Raw genomic sequence first — 17,783 nt, forward strand, 5'->3', positions numbered from 1 at the left:
TTCTATTCCAATCCTTAATTAATTTTAGGTTTATCAAAGGTTGAATTAACAACAGTTAACTTCAAACTTGAAGATACTTTTAAAAACAACAGCCGGCGCTGGGGCTCACTAGGCTAATCCTCCACCTTGCGGCGCCGGCACACCGGGTTCTTGTCCCGGTTGCCCCTCTTCCAGGCCAGCTCTCTGCTGTGGCCAGGGAGTGCAGCGGAGGATGGCCCAAGTCCTTGGGCCCTGCACCCACATGGGAGACCAGGGGGAGGCAACTGGCTCCTGGCTTCGGATCAGTGCGGTGCGCCAACCGCAGCAGCCACTGGAGGGTGAACCAACGGAAAAAGGAAGACCTTTCTCTCTGTCTCTCTCTCTCTCTCACTGTCCACTCTGCCTGTCCAAAAAAAAAAAAAAAAAAAAAAAAAAAACACCACAACAACATACATTCCAGGATTCCATACACCTACTTTGAAAAGTTATATCTTCCAAACCATACATAACTGCTCATGCCAAGGGATGCTAAAAATTATATTATTAAAATTATGTAAATTAAAACTGCACTTATAAATTTTATCTATAAAACATTTCTTTTTAACATTTAACATGAATATCCTACAGTTAAGGATAACAGAATTTCAGTTCTTCTATTTGCCTAACTTTTTCACACTAGGGCAGCCTAAGCAGATGATTCAAACAAGTTCCACGGATTTTCCAATTTTAATATTATCAGATGGCATCAGTATAATAATTACTATGGGGGCCATATGTTGTGGTGCAGTTTAAAGGCAAGCCACTGCCTGCAATGCCAGCATCTCATATGGGCATCAGTTCAAGTCCCAGCTGCTCCACTTCTGATCTAGCTCCCTGCTAAAGAGCCCAAGAAAGCAGCAGATGGCCCAAGTACTTGAACCCCTCTTACCCACACGAAAGACCCAAATGAAGCTCTTAGCTTCAGCCTAGTACAGGCCCCGCCCCTGCCACTGCAGCCATTTGAGGGGTAAACCAGTGGACAGAAGATGTCTTTCCCTCTAACTCTGCCTTTCAAATAAATAAATCTTGAAGAAAAAAAAAAACTAAGAAAAACTATGAATACTAGATAACTGTTTTCCACAAGATTTAGATATTCTCAAAGAACCAGCAGTTTTCTTTGTATTATCTTTACAATTTCCACAGTAATTATGAGAATACCCCCAAAACGGCTGTGAAAAATGGAATTAAAAGGTAAATCAATTTGGGTACAAAAAACTTGGAAACCCAGTTTTTCCATAATAGACATCTTTTTTTTTTTTTTTAATTTTTGACAGGCAGAATGGACAGTGAGAGAGAGAGACAGAGAGAAAGGTCTTCCTTTGCCACTGGTTCACCCTCCAATGGCCAGCGCATCGCGCTGATCTGAAGCCGGGAGCCAGGTGCTTCTCCTGGTTTACCATGCAGGTGCAGGGCCGAAACACTTGGGCCATCCTCCACTGCACTCCCGGGCCACAGCAGAGAGCTGGCCTGGAAGAGGGGCAACCTGGACAGAACCCGGTGCCCCGACCGGGACTAGAACCCGGTGTGCCGGCGCCACTAGGTGGAAGATTAGCCTATTGAGCCGCGGCGCCGGCCCACAATAGACATCTTATATGAACTTTTTTGAACACTTTACAAAGTTAACAGAATCTCCAAATTGACATTAAAAATTTAAATATTTCTTTATTTGTAAGGCAGAGTGAGAGAGGAGAGAGAAAGGCAGAGTGAGAAAGAGAGAAGGAAATAAATCTTCAATCTGCCAGTTCACTCTCCAACTGCCCAAAACAGCTAGGGCTACGCCAGGCAGAAGCCAGGAACCAGAACTGCATCTGGGTTTCCCACGTGGGTGGAAGAACCCCATGCACTTGGACCACCTTCTGCTGCATTCCCAGGTGCATTAGCAGGAAGCTGGATCAGAAACACAGTAGCTGCAATGCAAACTGGGATGCTAGTGCTGCAAGTAGCAACCCAACTCACTGTACCACAACACTAGCCTCAAACATAACAAAATGTATATAATCTGGAATGACTAAATGATAACTCTAAAACATAAAGCAAATTCAGCACTTCTTATGGTGATAGTAGTAGGCCCAAGTCATGTTCCCAGGAAGGAGTTTCTAGGCTCTTGGCTTCAAAGAGGCCCAGACCTGGCAGTTATAGACATTTAGAGATTGAACCAGCAGAGGGGAAATCTCTTTTGATCTTTTTTCTTTACTTCGTTCCTCCCTTCAGTCTTTCTCTCTCTCCCTTTCTGCCTTTCAAGTGAAAATAAACATTAAATAAATAGCCACAGCACTTTTATCAAAGTTACAGTGCACACTTAGGAAAACAGAGATGTCTCACTGCCCAATCTCCATACAGCTCCTGGTGGCAAAACTCTTGAGGGTGGGCACTCATCCTTCTGCATCTCAAACATGAGCTACGCATCATCTGCTGAAGTACACCTACTTTAAGGTTCCCAGGAACCACAGCTACTTCAATCACATAAAGAATGCAGGAAGGGGGCAGAATGTTTAACAGATTTTTTGGATTTCCAGAAGCTGTGGCACCATCCAAGCTGCTCAGGCCTTATCGCAGTCTCTAAGGAGAAAATTTAAACTTGCTTCTCAACTTGATGTTCTGGGGTTGATGCTGGCAAATAAGAAGGGGAGCCCTACACTCAGGGGCTGGCACTGTGGTACAGGGATTAAGCCACTGTTTGCAACACAAGCAGCCCACATTCAAGTGCCAGTTGGGGTCCCAGCTGCTCTGCTGTGCTCTGCTTCCCATCCAGCTGCTTCCTAATGCACCTGGGAAGGCAGTGGAAGATGGCCCACATATCTGAGCCTCTGCCGCCCATGTAGGAGGAGTCCCACATGAAGTTTCTAGGTTCCTGGCAGTTGCGGACTTTTGGAATCTCTCTCTCAGATATTCTATCCACTGGTTCACTTCCTCTGTTCCTCTATCTTTCAGAAAATAAATAAATCTTAAAACAGAGGAAAGTACTAAGAAATAAGCAACAAAAAAGGGAGTGAAGGGTTAAAAGGCTAAACATGCAATAATAAGTTAGCTCAGCCTACTATGCAATCATTAAAAATGTTGATAGGGGAGCAGGCTTTGAGCCTAACAGTTACGACCCCTGCATCCAACATCAGACTGCTTGAGTTCAATGATGGTTTGGTTCCTGATTCCAGCTTCCCACCAATTCCAACCCTGGGAAGCAGCAGGGAAAGGTTGGGGCCAGCACTGTGGTGTAGTGGGTAAAGCTGCTGCCTGCAGTGCCAGCTTCCCATATGGGCACCGATTTCAGTCCCAGCTGCTCCACTTCTGATCCAGCTCTCTGCTATGGCCTGGGAAAGCAGTGGAAGATGGCCCAAGTCCTTGGGCCCCTGCACCCGCGTGGGAGACCTGGAGGAAGCTCCTGGCTCCTGGCTTCGGATCAGTACAGCTCCAGCCCTTGCGGTCATTTGGGGGGGTGAACCAGAGGATGGAAGACCTCTCCCCTCTTTCTCTGCCTCTCTGTAACTCTGCCTTTCAAATAAATAAATGTTTATATAAAGAAATGTATATATAAAGGACTGGATTCCTGCCACATGGGAGACCTGGATTATTGTCCCAGCTTCTTCCTCTGGCCATGGCCCAGATCGAAGCGTTGCAGGAATTTGGGGAGTGAACCAGCAGATGGAAGCTCTGCCTCTGCCTCTCATATTTATTTCACAGTCACATATTGCTTCACTATGTGTTTATCACTTAAGGAAATGAACTACAAAGAATGAAATGTACAGTATGTATTTAATTATGTAAAAATGTGTCTAACATGAATAGGGAAAAGGGAAAACTTTACATCAGTTAAAGCATTAGGGAAATAAAACAGTAATGCTTTTTCTTCAAAAAAATGTTTGAATGTGATTAAAATATTGTATTATTATAGTAAGCTAAACAAGTTTTAAGAGGTGACATAATACCAAAAGCACAGGCAACAAAGGAAAAAGCTAGGTAAGATGGATTTCCTCAGAATTAAATATCTGTGCAAAGGGCATTCTCCATACAGTGAAAAGACAACCCACAGAATGGGAGAAAAATACTTGCAAATCTGGCAAAGGTTTAACCAGAAATTACCAAAATCTTCTACAAAGCAACAAAAAACAAACCAACTGTAAAATGGGCAAAGGACTTTAATAGACATTTCTCCAATAAGCAAATGAACAATAAGGACACTAAAATGTTCAAGACCATATCATCAGAAATATGCAACTGAAAACTGAGATACTACTTGATACCATTAGAACTGTTATTATTAAAATCCCCAGAAAATAACAAGATTTGGTAAGGATGTAGACAAACTAGAACCTTGTACATCACTGCTAGGAATGCACAATGGAGCAGCCACTTTGGAAAATAGTCAGGCAGTTCCTCAAAAAAATTAAAAACACAGAATCACCATAAGATCCATTTGTAGGCATATAATCAGAAGAAAGCAAGCACTCAACAAGCTACTCATCCATCAATGTCACAGCAGAATTACTTACAACAGTGAAAAGGTAGAAATGGGGGCCAGCGTGTGGCACAGTCAGTAAAGCTGCCGCCTGCAGCACTGTCATCCCATATGGGTGCCGATTTGTATCCAGGCTGCTCTGCTTTCAATCCCACTCCCTGCTAATGGCCTGGAAAAGCAGCAGAAGATGGCCCAAGTGCCTAGGCCCCTGCATTCGCATGGGAAACCTAGCTGAAGCTCCTGGCTTTGGTCTGGCGCAGACCTGGCTGTTGCAGCCACGTGGGGAGTGAAGATGGAAGATCTCTTATCTTTCTGTCTCTCCGCTCTAACTCTGCCTTTCAAGTAAATAAAATAAATCAGAAAGAAAGAGAGATTGAGAGGTCCTAAATGTTGACAGATGAATGGAAAACAGAACGTGGTATTCACATACAACAGACTATTGTTCAGCTTTAAAAAGGAATGAAATTCTGATACCCATTACAACATGGATGAGCCTTAAAAATGTAACATTAAGTGAAATGAGCCAGACGTGAAAGGATAATATTGTGATTCCACTTATATGAGATAATATAGTACATACAAACCCACTAGGACAGAAATTAGAGCTGAAGTGTCTACGGGATGAGAGGGAACAAGGGAAAATTATCATTTAATGGATAGAGAATTTCTGTTTAGGATGATGGAAAAGGTTCTGGAAATGAATAGTAGTGACAGTTTACAAACATCGTGAATGTAATTAACGCCACTGAATTGTACAACTAAAAAAAATAGCAAATTTTATGTTATGTTAAAGTATATTTTATATTCTAGATACGTTACTTATATTTTATAACAAAAACCACCAAGCCAAAAAAAATGATATAATGATAATCTCTTAACAGGGTGTGCATGTGTCTGTTTGTATGTCTGTGTTTGTGTGTGTACATCTATATATACGTATTTTTGACCTCATCCTTTAGATTATGATAATGAAATCAACTGACAACTACATTCATGGTACATGCATTCATGGTATATCATTCACAGTAGATATGATAATTTGGGTAAATAAAATTTTTAAACCTGTAAAACAACTGAAAGCTGCAGTCATTTTCAGGCCACTGGGTCATTGTCACTGTAATGTACAATCTAGGACTGTCCCACTCTACGACCAAATGAAGAATGTAAAAATTTTTGAAATTATCCTTTAGATTTTTTTTCCCTAAGGTTCTCCATTAACACAGTAAATGGAACTCACCAGCATGAACACACTTCTCACAAATCATCAGTGACTGATTTCTAACATTTCTGACAATAAAATCAACAAAAACTACTTTTACTTACCAATGAAGCTTCAACATTATGGTGTTGACACTAAGCACAATACATCAGAAAAGTACTGAAGGAGACACAAATGGCTTACTACACATGTACACATGTAACCTACAAAACAGAATTCACAGAAAAATTGACAAAGAACCCTTTGCTATCTCAAAAGCTAGGAATTCCATAATTATGTGTAAGATCACACTTTTGTGATTCCTATTTATCACTTGCATTTTTTCTAAGGATTTGAAACTAAACTCTTAAGTCTGTTACCATTTAGGTATTACTTGGAACACAAGAGAAATGGACTTGGTGGCATATCTGAGACACATATTTGGGCTCAATAAATTTAGAATTAAATGGGATATATCTGGCATCTTTAAAGTATGGCAACCTAGAGCAATGTTGTACCCATCACACTTCCTAGAAAACAATCTGCAATACAAAGGAGGTGTGCCAAAATGGCTGAACAGGGACAGGCATAGTGCAGTAGGGTAGGCTGACACCTGTAACGCCATCATCTCATATCAGAGTACCAGGTTTGAATCCTGGCTGCCCCACTTCTGATCCAGCTTCCTGCTAATGAGCCTGGGAAGGCAATGGAAGATATCCCAGGTACTTTAGTCACTGCAACCCATGTGGGAGATTAGGATGGAGTTCCTGGCTCCTGGCTTCAGTGTGGCCCATCCCCAGCCACTGTGGCCATTTTGGGAGTAAACCAGCAGATAAAAGATATATATTCTTTCTTTCTTTCTTTCTTCCTCTCTCTCTCTCTCTCACTCCCTCTGTGTGTGTGTGTGTGTGTGTGTCTGTCACTCCTATCATTCTGCTTCCAGATTAAAAAAAAATCTTTATTTAAAAAAAAAAAAAAAAAAAAAAAAAAAAAAAAAAAACGCCAAACAGGGAAAAGCGTTGTGGCACAATAGGTTAAGCCTGCAATGCCAGCATCTCACATGAGTGCTGGTTTGAGTTCTGGCTGCTCCACTTCTGATCCAGCTCCCTGCTACTGGCCTGAGAAAGCAACAGAGAATGGCCCAAGTGTTTGGGCCCTTGCCATCCACATGACTGACTCAGAAGCTCCTGGCTTCAGCCTCGCCCAGCCCTGGGCATTGTAGCCATTTGGTGAGGAAGTCAGCAGACTGAAGATCTCTGTCTTGCCCTCTCTTTTCTCTCTGTAACTCTGCCTTTCAAATAAATAAAATAAACCTTTAAAAAAAAGTGAAGAAAGCATATTTCGATAATTATCTGAAAAATGGCCATAAAAGTAAATAAATAGGCCCACCGCTGTAATACAGGATTAAAGAAAGGCTTGTTTTAGGATGAGACACTGGCACACACCCACACACTGACATCAATGATCCAATGGACGAGAAAGGCTGAGAACACAAGAGAGCTTAAGTGCAGCAACTAAATATTGAAGAAGAGCAGAGAACATGGACTCTAGACCCCAAGTGGAGTCACTGGTCTTTGACAAGAGGGGAAGAAACTTTTGGTGGAAAAGAGAAAATGGAAAAAGTTGCTACAGAAAATAGAAAAGGGCTTGTAGATGTGTAAGGTGGGAAATGAAAGTTAATTCAAGTGGATTTCATGTATGAAGTATGAGGAAAGTAATCACATGAGAATTAAAAGGGCAGAGAAGTTTGGAGACCGGAGACGGATGAAGACACCAGAGTTATTTCAGAGAGTGGAAAATACAGAGGATTAAATGAGATTATGTGTGTTGAAACCTCTGCACAGAACCTGGCACACGGGAAGAGCTCAATAAATGACAGCCCTTTTTATAGTATCTGATCTCCAAATGGACAAAGTTTTCTCAATACAAAGAAATGTTTAAGAAAAACCACTCTCACATCTAAGAGTGATACTATGAAATTTTTAAATCAAAAATTAAACTCAAAATGTTAAAAAATAAACTCATAAATTGAAAGACCTAAATTTAAGATACAGAAAATTAAAAACTTTGACTCAATGAAAAACAGTTATATTGAAAAGACAAGCTACAAATGGGGAAAAATATTTGTAAAATACATATTTGCTAAAGCATTAATACCCAAAATATGCAAGGAACTGTTAAAATTCAGCAACAAGAAAACAAATCAAAAAGCAAACAAAAAAGCTGGCATTGTTGAGTAGCAGGTAAAGCCACCGCCTGTGATGCCAGCATCCCGTACGGGCACTGGTTTGTGTTCTGGGATTTCTGATCCAGCTCCCTAACGGCTTGGGAAAAGCAGTGAAAGATGGCACAAGTGTTTGGGCCCCTGCACTCACATGGAAGATCTGGAAGAAGCTCCTGGCTTTGGCCTCAACCTGGCCCAAGCAATGGCCACTGCAGCCATCTGGAGCGTGACCAGCAGATAAAAGACCTCTGCCTCTCCTAACCACCTTCTAACTCTCACTTTCAAAACAAATAAATCTTTAAAAATAAAAGAAGCAAGCAAAACAACACCAAAGGTATACTAAAGATGGCAAGTAAGCATACAAAGACACTCAACATTACAGTCAGAAAGGCTTTATTGCCAATTAAAATGAGATGTCACTACACACCTAATAGAATCCTAGGCCAAAAATCCCCTGAACTAGTAATACCAAATGGAAAAGCAAGAACTCATCATTGCTCAGGAACACAAAACATTACCACCACTTTAGAAGAGTTCGGCAGTTTCTTGTAACACTAAACTCACTCTTATGATGCAGCAATTAACTTCCTTGGTATTGACCCAGATGAGCTGAAAACATATTATCTACACAAAAATCAACATACAAATATTTACAGCAGCTTTATTCATAATTGCCAAAACTCAGAAGCAACAAAAATTTCCTTCCAAGAGTAAATGCAGAGACCAAACTATGGTATAATATACCAGGGAATAGTATTCAGCAATAAAAAGAAATGAGCTAACAAGCCAGAGAAAGACATAAAGGAATCTGAAGTATATATTGCTAACATTCTGGAAAAGACAAAATTATGGAAACAATACAATGATCATGATTGCCAAGGAATCAGAAATGAACAGGTAGAGCACTGGAATTTTATAACAATACTGTAATGATGGGCATCATCTGTCAAAACCCATGAATATACAACACGAAGAGCAAACCCTCATGTAAACTACAAACTTTAATATCTATCAATATTGGCTCATCAACTATAATAAATGTATGACCCAAGATATCAATACAAGAGAGCAATTTTTTTTTTTTGACAGGCAGAGTGGACAGTGAGAGAGAGAGAGACAGAGAGAAAGGTCTTCCTTTGCCGTTGGTTCACCTTCCAATGGCCTCCAATGGCTGCCGCGGCTGGCGCGCTGCGGCTGGCGCACCGCGCTGATCCGATGGCAGGAGCCATATATAATAACAAAGACAGGGACCAGCACTGTGGTAGATCAGATTAAGCCACCACATACAATGCTGGCATCCCATTGTATGAGCATTGGTTCGAGTCCTGGCTAATCCGCTTCCGACCCAGCTCCCTGCTAATGTGTCTGGGAAAGTGGAAGATGGACCAAGTACTTGGGCCCCTGTCACTCACTTGAGAGACCCAGATAAAGCTCCTGGCTCTTGGCACCAGCCTGGCCCAGCACCAGCCCCAACCCCAGCAGCTGTGACTATTTGGTGAGTGAACCAGCAGATAAATTTCTGTCTCTCCTTTACTCTCTAACTATGCCTTTTAAATAAAATAAAATAAAATAAAATCTTAAAAAATAGTAATAATAATAGGGGCAACAAAATAAGCTTTTTATATTTCCAATCTTCTGTAGGCTTAGTCTAAAAACTAAAGTCTACTTGTCCTCAATGAGTTGTATTATGAGAGTTAACTGTGAAACTGGTTCTCAAATAGTTTTTGTGTGTGTGTGTGTGTGTGTGTGTGCATGTGTGTACAAATTGTTGAAATCTTTACTTAGTACAGAATTGGTCTTCTGTGTACAAAGTCAATTGAAAATAAACCTTAATGGAGAATGGGACTGGGAAGGGGAGAGGGAGGAAGAAGAGGGGTAAGAGTGTGGGTGGGAGGGAGGGTATGGTAGGAAGAATAACCATATTCCTGAGGTTGTACTTATCAAATATGCATTTCTTAAAAAGTAAATAAATTTTAAACCATACAACCAACATAGTTTAAAAACATATATAAATCCATAAGAAAAAACATAAAAGTAAAGCAAATTCATGGGAAAAGGTAAGTAATACACAAGAAAAAACTTTAATTTTCAATTTCAATAGCACAGAAAGATTTCACATTTGAAGCCTGGAATCAACATTCATGGCTCTGCTACTTTTTAGCTGTGTAACCTTGAGCAAGATTTTCAACCTCTAAGCATTTGTCTCTCAAAGCACATAGTTTTTTTTAATAAATCAAAAAAATTTTGAAATGCAGAACTGTGGGCTCAATTCCAGAATCAGAATCAGAATCTAAAATCCAGATTTTAATGACATGTATAGGCAATTTTTATGCCCATTAAAGTTTGCGAAGTCTCCTTTAAGCTTCAGTGTCTTCATCTCTAAAGTGAAGACAGATTTACTCCAAGATTGCTCAAATTAAATAAGGTAAAACATACAAACATTTAGCAATCACCAAAAACTTGACAAATGTTGGTTGTTACAGTGTAGTGGCAACTGAAGAAAAATAAAACAAATTTTTGCAGGTTAATTAAATTACAAAATCTTTTTAAAAAGAGCAATCCAGCCTAGCTAAAACTAAAGTGAGGCAGAAAATCATACACAACTGGTTAACATGTATTCAGGATGCAATCTTTCTGGGAAGCCATTTGGTGAGATTTACTAAGTCTTTAAAGCGTTCAAAATCCGTGAAACCACTTTTAGGAAACTATGCTAAAAAAATTAGAGAAAAGTATAGACAAACATTTTGTTCACATCTGGTCTTTGCAGTTATTTACATAAATATAATAAAATGAACTCTGTACGATATAATCATGAATAATCTTCCCTCACACCCCCAAGCTATATTAGGTCTCATTTTTCTGTTCCTGGATTATGTTACCAGTAGATTTTGTTGCTTTTCTATTAACTCTCAGGTATTAACAGTTTTATTCTCAAACATTAAAATGTTCAGTTCAACCTAAATCAAAACTTCAATTTTCATTCCAATTCCCCAGCTCAGATCTAAATTAAAAAATCCACAAAAGTGAAAAAGGGAAGCAGGAACTTACTATTTTTTTTTTCATGATTCTTCTATTTTACTATTCCACTCTTCCTGCCTTTTACACTATGCTGCCTCTAGCTCTCTCCTCCAGGACTGGAAGAGCACAGGAAAGGAAAGCAAGGACAATAAGGCGAGGAAAAGTCCAAGGTTTGGGGTGACTGGGTTGTAGCAATCTGATGTCAACACATTCTATGCTGACACCAAACATGTCTTTTCGTAAAGCACTTTATGGTTTGCTCAGATCCTTTCTAATGTGGCACATACATTTTCCTGGCTGGCATTCCACCCTTTCACCTCAGCTTAGAAGACACAAACCACTCAGCCTCTTTGGATGGGGCACCTCCCCCAAAAAAGGCAGGTGTTTTTTTTGTTTGTTTGTTTGTTTGTTTGTTTTTTAAGCAAGATTCTTGTAAAATAATCTTTCCCAGCTACCCTATGTCCACTAAACTCATGAAAGGAGAGAATTTCAGAATTTTTCCTCTCCAAACTCTGGAAGTACTAGATCCACACATCACAGTCTTCTCCCTTTTCTCTACACTAGCTGGCTTTAGACTTCACACTTTCGTGTGGGAAAGTCAGGCAACACTTTTTTTGCCCACACCCCAAACCACCCCAACTCATAAGCAGCACACATTCCAGCAGGCATCCTCTCCCTGCGCTGCATAGCTCAGGTGCTTCTGAGAGCAGCAGTCCTCAAGCGAGGGGTGGACCTCTGCTGCCCTTTTAGGAGACAATTCTTACGGTTCATTTTCTTTTGTACTTTTCTTTTTTAATGTTTTATTTATTGTCTTGAGATGCGGAGAGAAAAAGACAGAGGTCTCAACCATTGGTTCACTCCCCAAATGCCCACAACAACCAAGGCTGCAACAGGCCAAGGCTGAGGGCCAGGAACTCAATCCAGGCCTCCTTTGGGCAGGAACCCAATTACTTAGCCATCTCCTGCTGCCTCCCCGCATGTGTGCATGAAACGAGGGCGTCTTGACCACTAGACAAAGCCCCCACCTATATGACTTGATTTTCTTCAAACTTGCCCAATTTAGCTGGAAATAGGAAGAGAAACAGCACAACTTTTTTTTTTTTTTTTTTTTTTTTTTTTTTTTTTTTTGACAGGCAGAGTGGACAGTGAGAGAGACAGACAGAGAGAAAGGTCTTCCTTTGCCCTTGGTTCACCCTCCAATGGTCGCTGCGGCCGGCGCACCTCGCTGATCCGAAGGCAGGAGCCAGGTACTTATCCTGGTCTCCCATGGGGTGCAGGGCCCAAGCACTTGGGCCATCCTCCACTGCACTCCCTGGCCACAGCAGAGAGCTGGCCTGGAAGAGGGGCAACCAGGACAGAATCCGGTGCCCCAACCGGGACTAGAACCCGGTGCACCGGCACCACAAGGCGGAGGGTTAGCTTAGTGAGCCGCGGTGCCGGCCTATAACTATCTTTTAAGAAATCTTTTCTCAGGGTGGTGTTGTGGTGCAGCAAGTTAAGCCACATTCCACGTCTGAGTGTCAGTTTGAGCCCATGCTGTTCCACTTTTGATCTAGCACCCTGCTAATGTACCTGGGAAAGTGACAGAAGTGCTTGGGTCCCTGCCACCCATGTGGAGACCTGGATAGAGCTATAGCTGTAGCAGTCATTTGGAAAGTGACCCAGTGGAAGGAAGTGTGCCCTCTCTGTCAGTCTTTCAAAATAAATTAATCTTTTTAAAAGGAAATCATTATTTATGTATGTATTTACATTAATAAACACACAGAGAATAAGGAATTACAGAAACAGTCTCATCTCTCAGCAAGTTTTATATGAATGATCTAACATAACACCCTTTATCAAAATATAGAGGTACCTGCTGCTTGCTGTTTTCAGTTTGAGGCCTACATTATAACTACGAGATAACATGAAAAGTCTCATTTAACATCCAGTTACACAAGTGAGACCATCTGAACATTCAACAACAGCGGGAAAGCTGGCACAACTATACCATGAAATATTTAGAATTAAAAACCAGACATGAGGCCGGCGCCGCGGCTCACTAGGCTAATCCTCCGCCTAGCGGCGCCGGCACACCGGGTTCTAGTCCCGGTTGGGGCGCCGGATTCTGTCCCGGTTGCCCCTCTTCCAGGCCAGCTCTCTGCTGTGGCCAGGGAGTGCAGTGGAGGATGGCCCAGGTGCTTGGGCCCTGCACCCCATGGGAGACCAGGAAAAGCACCTGGCTCCTGGCTCCTGCCATCGGATCAGCGCAGCGCGCTGGCCGCGGCGGCCATTGGAGGGTGAACCAACGGCAAAGGAAGACCTTTCTTTCTGTCTCTCTCTCTCACTGTCCACTCTGCCTGTCAAAAAATAAAAAAATAAAAAATAAATAAAAATAAATAAAAAAAATAAAAAAACCAGACATGAGAGCAGGCACTGTGGCACAGCAGGTTGGGCCACAGCTTACAATGCCTATATCCCATATCAAGAGTGCTGATTCAAATCCCCACTCCTCTGCTTCAGCTCCAGCTCCCTGCTAAATGCATCCTTGGCGGCAGCAGATAACAGCTCAAGTGCTTGGGTCCCTGCCACCCACAAAGGAGACATGGACAGAGCCTCCTATCTTCCACCTGGCTCAGACTTGCTTTTTGTGGGCATTTGAGGAATGAACCAATGGATGCACAATTTCTGTCTGCCTTTCAAGTAGATGAAAGCTTTTTTTAAAACCCACACATGAACATTCTTCATTTTCATGTGAAAGAACACAAACCTATTTAAAATACAGCATAATAAAAACAAAACAACAGAAAAATATTTAAAATGTAGAACATGATATTTAAGATATACTAAAACCCAGCTATTATCAAAAAAATCAAGAAATAACAAATGGTGGTAAGGATATGGAGAAAGGGAACCCTTATACACCAATGGTGGAATGTAAATTAGTATGGCCATTATGGAGAAAACTATGGAGCATGGTTCTTCAAGAAATTAAAAATAGATCTAACATTTTGACCCAGCTATCACACTTTTGGGTAAATCAGAATATTAAACAGATATTCACCAGCTCTCTGCTGTGGCCTGGGAAGGCAGTGGAGGATGGCCCAAGTGCTTGGGCCCTGCACCCGCATGGGAGACCAGGAGGAAGCACCTGGATCCTGGCTTCAGATCGGCACAGTACGCCAGCCGCAGCGCGCCAGCCGTAGCGGCCATTGGGGGGGTGAACTGACGGAAAAAGGAAGACCTTTCTCTCTGTCTGTCTCTCTCTCTCACTGTCTAATTCTGCCTGTCAAAAAAAAAAAAAAAAAAAAAAAGAGAGAGAGATATTCATACTCCCATGACTACTGCAGAAGCACTCATAATAGCTAAGATATGGAATCAACTAAGGTGTCCATTAACAGATGAGTAGTTAAAGAAAATGAGCTGTAATAAAATATTATATAGCCATAAAAAAGAATGAAATCGTGACATCTGTGGTTAAACAGATGGAACTGAAAAGTACTGTGATAAGTTAAATGACCTAGACACAGAAAGACAAATACTACATTCTTCCACATATGTGGAAGTTAAAAAATAGCTATTCTAAACTTAGAATAGTGGTAACAACAGGCTAGAAAGAGTGGAAGGAGGAAGAATGGGGGGCGGGGTTGGATAACAGGACTAAAACATGGTCAGAAGACACTGGTTTTACTGTCCCACTGTAAGGGGGTACCTACAGTTCACAAGAATTTTTTTTTTTTTTTTTTGGACAGGCAGTTAGAGAGAGAGAGAGACAGAGAGAAAGGTCTTCCTTTTTCTGTTGGTTCACCACCCAAGTGGCCGCTGTGGCCAGCACGCTGTGCCGATCCAAAGCCAGGTGCTAGATGCTTCCTCCTGGTCTATTATATACCATGCAAGGAAATGCAGAGAGAGCTGGTAGGCAGCAAACACAGGGCAGAGAGAAGGTGGAAATGACTGACTTGATGTGCTTATGTTGTGTCTAACTGTAGAAGTATTGCACCGTACCCTAGGAAAACGTACAAAAATATCACATTAAACAAAAATTTTAAGTAACAGGCATGGGCATTTGGCACAGCAGTTAATACACTGCGTGGGATACCCACATTCTATACTGGAATGCCTGGGATCTAGACCACCAAACTCCATTCCCGATTCTAGCTTCCTACTATCGTACACACTGGGAGGCAGCAAGTAATAGCTCAAGTACTTGAGTCCCTGCCCAATGTGGAAACTCACATGGAGCTCTGGGATCCTGCTGTTGTTCTTTCAGGGAATGGATGAGTAGATGAGAGGTCTCTATTTCTTCTTCAATAAACATGTGTGTGTTAAATTTTAAAAAGAGAAATACATTTTTTTTTTATTTAAAAAGGGGCAATTATTTGGCACAGCACTTAAGATGCCACTTGGGACACCAACAACCCATATCAGAGTGTCTAAGTTCAAGCACAGACTCCATTTCCAATTTCAGCTTCCTGCTAATATGCACCCTTGGAGGTGGCAGATGATGGTACAAATGCTTGGGTTCCTACCACTTAACATGGAAACCCAGATTGAGATCTAGGCTCCTGGCTTTGGACTGGCACACATCCAGCTGTCCTTGTCATTTGGGAAGTGAACCAGAAGACAGAGCATCTGTGGATAATGTCAGGAGGCCCCAACTTGGCAGTATAGCAACAGGACAATCTGAGTCTCGCAGGGCAAAATCGATAGTTAAAAAGGAGAGAAGACACATGCATGCCAGACATAGAGCCGTGGAAAATTCTTGACAGGAAGCCCAGGAGAGCAACAGAGGCTGCGCAGGTCTGCATCAAAAGAGCAAATAAGACCGGGAGATCATGGAGGCCTAAACCAGGAAGGTTGGAGCCAGCCCCCAGCGGACCAGGTGAGACAGGAGAGCTTGGCAAACTGCTTTTGAAGTTTCACGCAGGAAAAAAGAGAAGGTATAGAGGAAAAGAGAGATCGGTGTCCTCCTGTCCACCTCCCACCCCTACCTTTCCCAGCCAGACCTGCAGCCAGCTGGGAAAAGCCATTTTGTTTGTTTGCAGTTTCAAAACTAAGCACAGAACTGCTGCCGCCTTTGCCACCCCCACACATGTCCAATTGCAGCAGCCACCTCACCACACCCCCCCACACATAGGAATGAGGACAACATTTCAGAAGAATTTCTTCCCTACCACGCAAGCTGTACAACAAGAAGTCCTGAATACTGAGAATTCAAGCGGCTCCATCCACCACTGAGAAGCGAGCCCAGCTACAGTAGGCGGGGATCCGTGCATGGAGCTCACACCTGCCTCCACCAACACTGAGAAGTGAGCGGGGCCCCAGCAGGCAGGGCTCCATGCATGGAGCTCACACCTGCCTCCACCAGCACTGAGAAGTGAGCTGGGCCCCAGTAGGCAGGGCTCTGTGCTTCCACTTGCAATGCACAGACACAGTGCAGCTCCTAACAGAGGGAAACCTCACCACAAGAAAATCTCCACAGGTAAGAGGTGTGGTTTCTTAAGCAGGGTGATATATCCCTGAACACGCCAAAGACGAACACTGGAGCGTCCCACAGCTGTGAGGAAAAGGGCAGTTAACACCAACAGAAATGAATCACCTCTTCTAACCAACCAAGCAGAGGAAAGCTACAAGCCCCACGGGAGTCTTACACTGGATAGCCCCCTCCACCCTGGAATACTGAACAGGGCACCCAGGCCACATCCAGCACACATCTCTTGGGACTCATTAAAAGTGTAGTTGTCTCACTAAATCACAAAGACACAAATTAAAGAGAAAAGCAATCAGACAAAAAAAAAAAAAAGAAAAGAAAGAAAAAATATACAAACACCAAAAAACAAAGGAAAAACCCTAAGTAAGAATGACAATATGAGCCTCCAAAAGAATACTACAAGTCATCAATAATAGAAGATGAAGATGAAATGAGATATGCCAGAAATGGAATTTAGAAAATTAAATCATCAGATTACTTAGAAACAATCAGAAGCAAATTCACGATCTAAATGAAAAGTTCTCCCAAGAAACTGAGATATTAAGTCAGAATGAAACACTAGAAATGGAGAATTCAATAGACCAAATAAAAAATGCAGTGGAAAGTCTTAACAGAATAGGTGAGACGAAAGAATTAATATCAGAACTAAAAGACAAAGTTCTGGAAATATTACAGTCAGACCCAAAAGAAGAAGAAATCAGAAAACTAAAAAACACAGTTGGAGATCTACACGATACTATCTAGTGACTCAACATACGAATCTAGGAGTTGCAGAAGGTGTGAAAACAGAGAAGGGGTTAGAAGGCTGTCTTAATGAAATAACAGAAAACTTCCCCGATCTGGAAAAAGAAACAGGCATCCAAGTACAGGAAGTACACAGAACTCCCAATAGACACAAACAGAAAACATCTTCACCACAACAGACTGTAGTAAAACTTTACACAGTAAAACATACAGAAAAGATCTTAATATGTGCATGAGAAAAATGCCACATCACATTCAGAGGAAACCCAATTAGACTCACTGCAGACTTCTCATCAGAAACTCTACAGGCAAGGAGAGAATGGTGAGATATATTCTAAGTCCTAAGAGAAAAAAACCTGTCAAACCAGAGCACTGTACCCTGCAAAGCTCAGAGGCATCACAATACCAGACTTCAAGACATACCACCGGGCAGTTATAATCAAAACAGCCTGGTACTGGTACAAAAACAGAGGGATCGTCAAATGGAACAGAACAGAAATGCCAGAAATCAATCCAAGCATATACCACCAACTTATATTTGACCAAGGAGCTAAAAACCAATCCTTGGAGCAAGGACAGTCTCTTCAACAAATGGTGCTGGGGAAACTGGATTTCCACATGCAGAAGAATAAAGCAGAACCACTACCTTACACCTTAC

The 17,783-nt window shown here is 41.8% G+C and overlaps 1 protein-coding gene across 44 annotated transcripts in view; it reads right to left on the reverse strand.

The window, feature by feature from the left end:
• The window catches only part of ABI2 (abl interactor 2), a 109,260-nt gene that overhangs the window by 65,142 nt on the left and 26,335 nt on the right, over window positions 1-17,783 (reverse strand). For 4 of the 44 annotated variants that reach the window (XM_070070351.2, XM_070070352.2, XM_070070350.2 and 1 more), the window contains exon 2: window positions 5,795-5,893. The exons of the other annotated variants lie outside the window; for them this stretch is intronic. The gene's annotated coding sequence lies outside the window, so the exon portion shown is untranslated. The remainder of the gene's footprint in view (window positions 1-5,794; window positions 5,894-17,783) is intronic. 44 annotated transcript variants of the gene reach the window in all.

This window comes from Oryctolagus cuniculus, chromosome 3 (genome assembly GCF_051225735.1).
Source record: "Oryctolagus cuniculus isolate XC-2025 breed Fujian yellow rabbit chromosome 3, ASM5122573v1, whole genome shotgun sequence".
In the NCBI taxonomy this organism is placed as follows: domain Eukaryota; kingdom Metazoa; phylum Chordata; class Mammalia; order Lagomorpha; family Leporidae; genus Oryctolagus; species Oryctolagus cuniculus.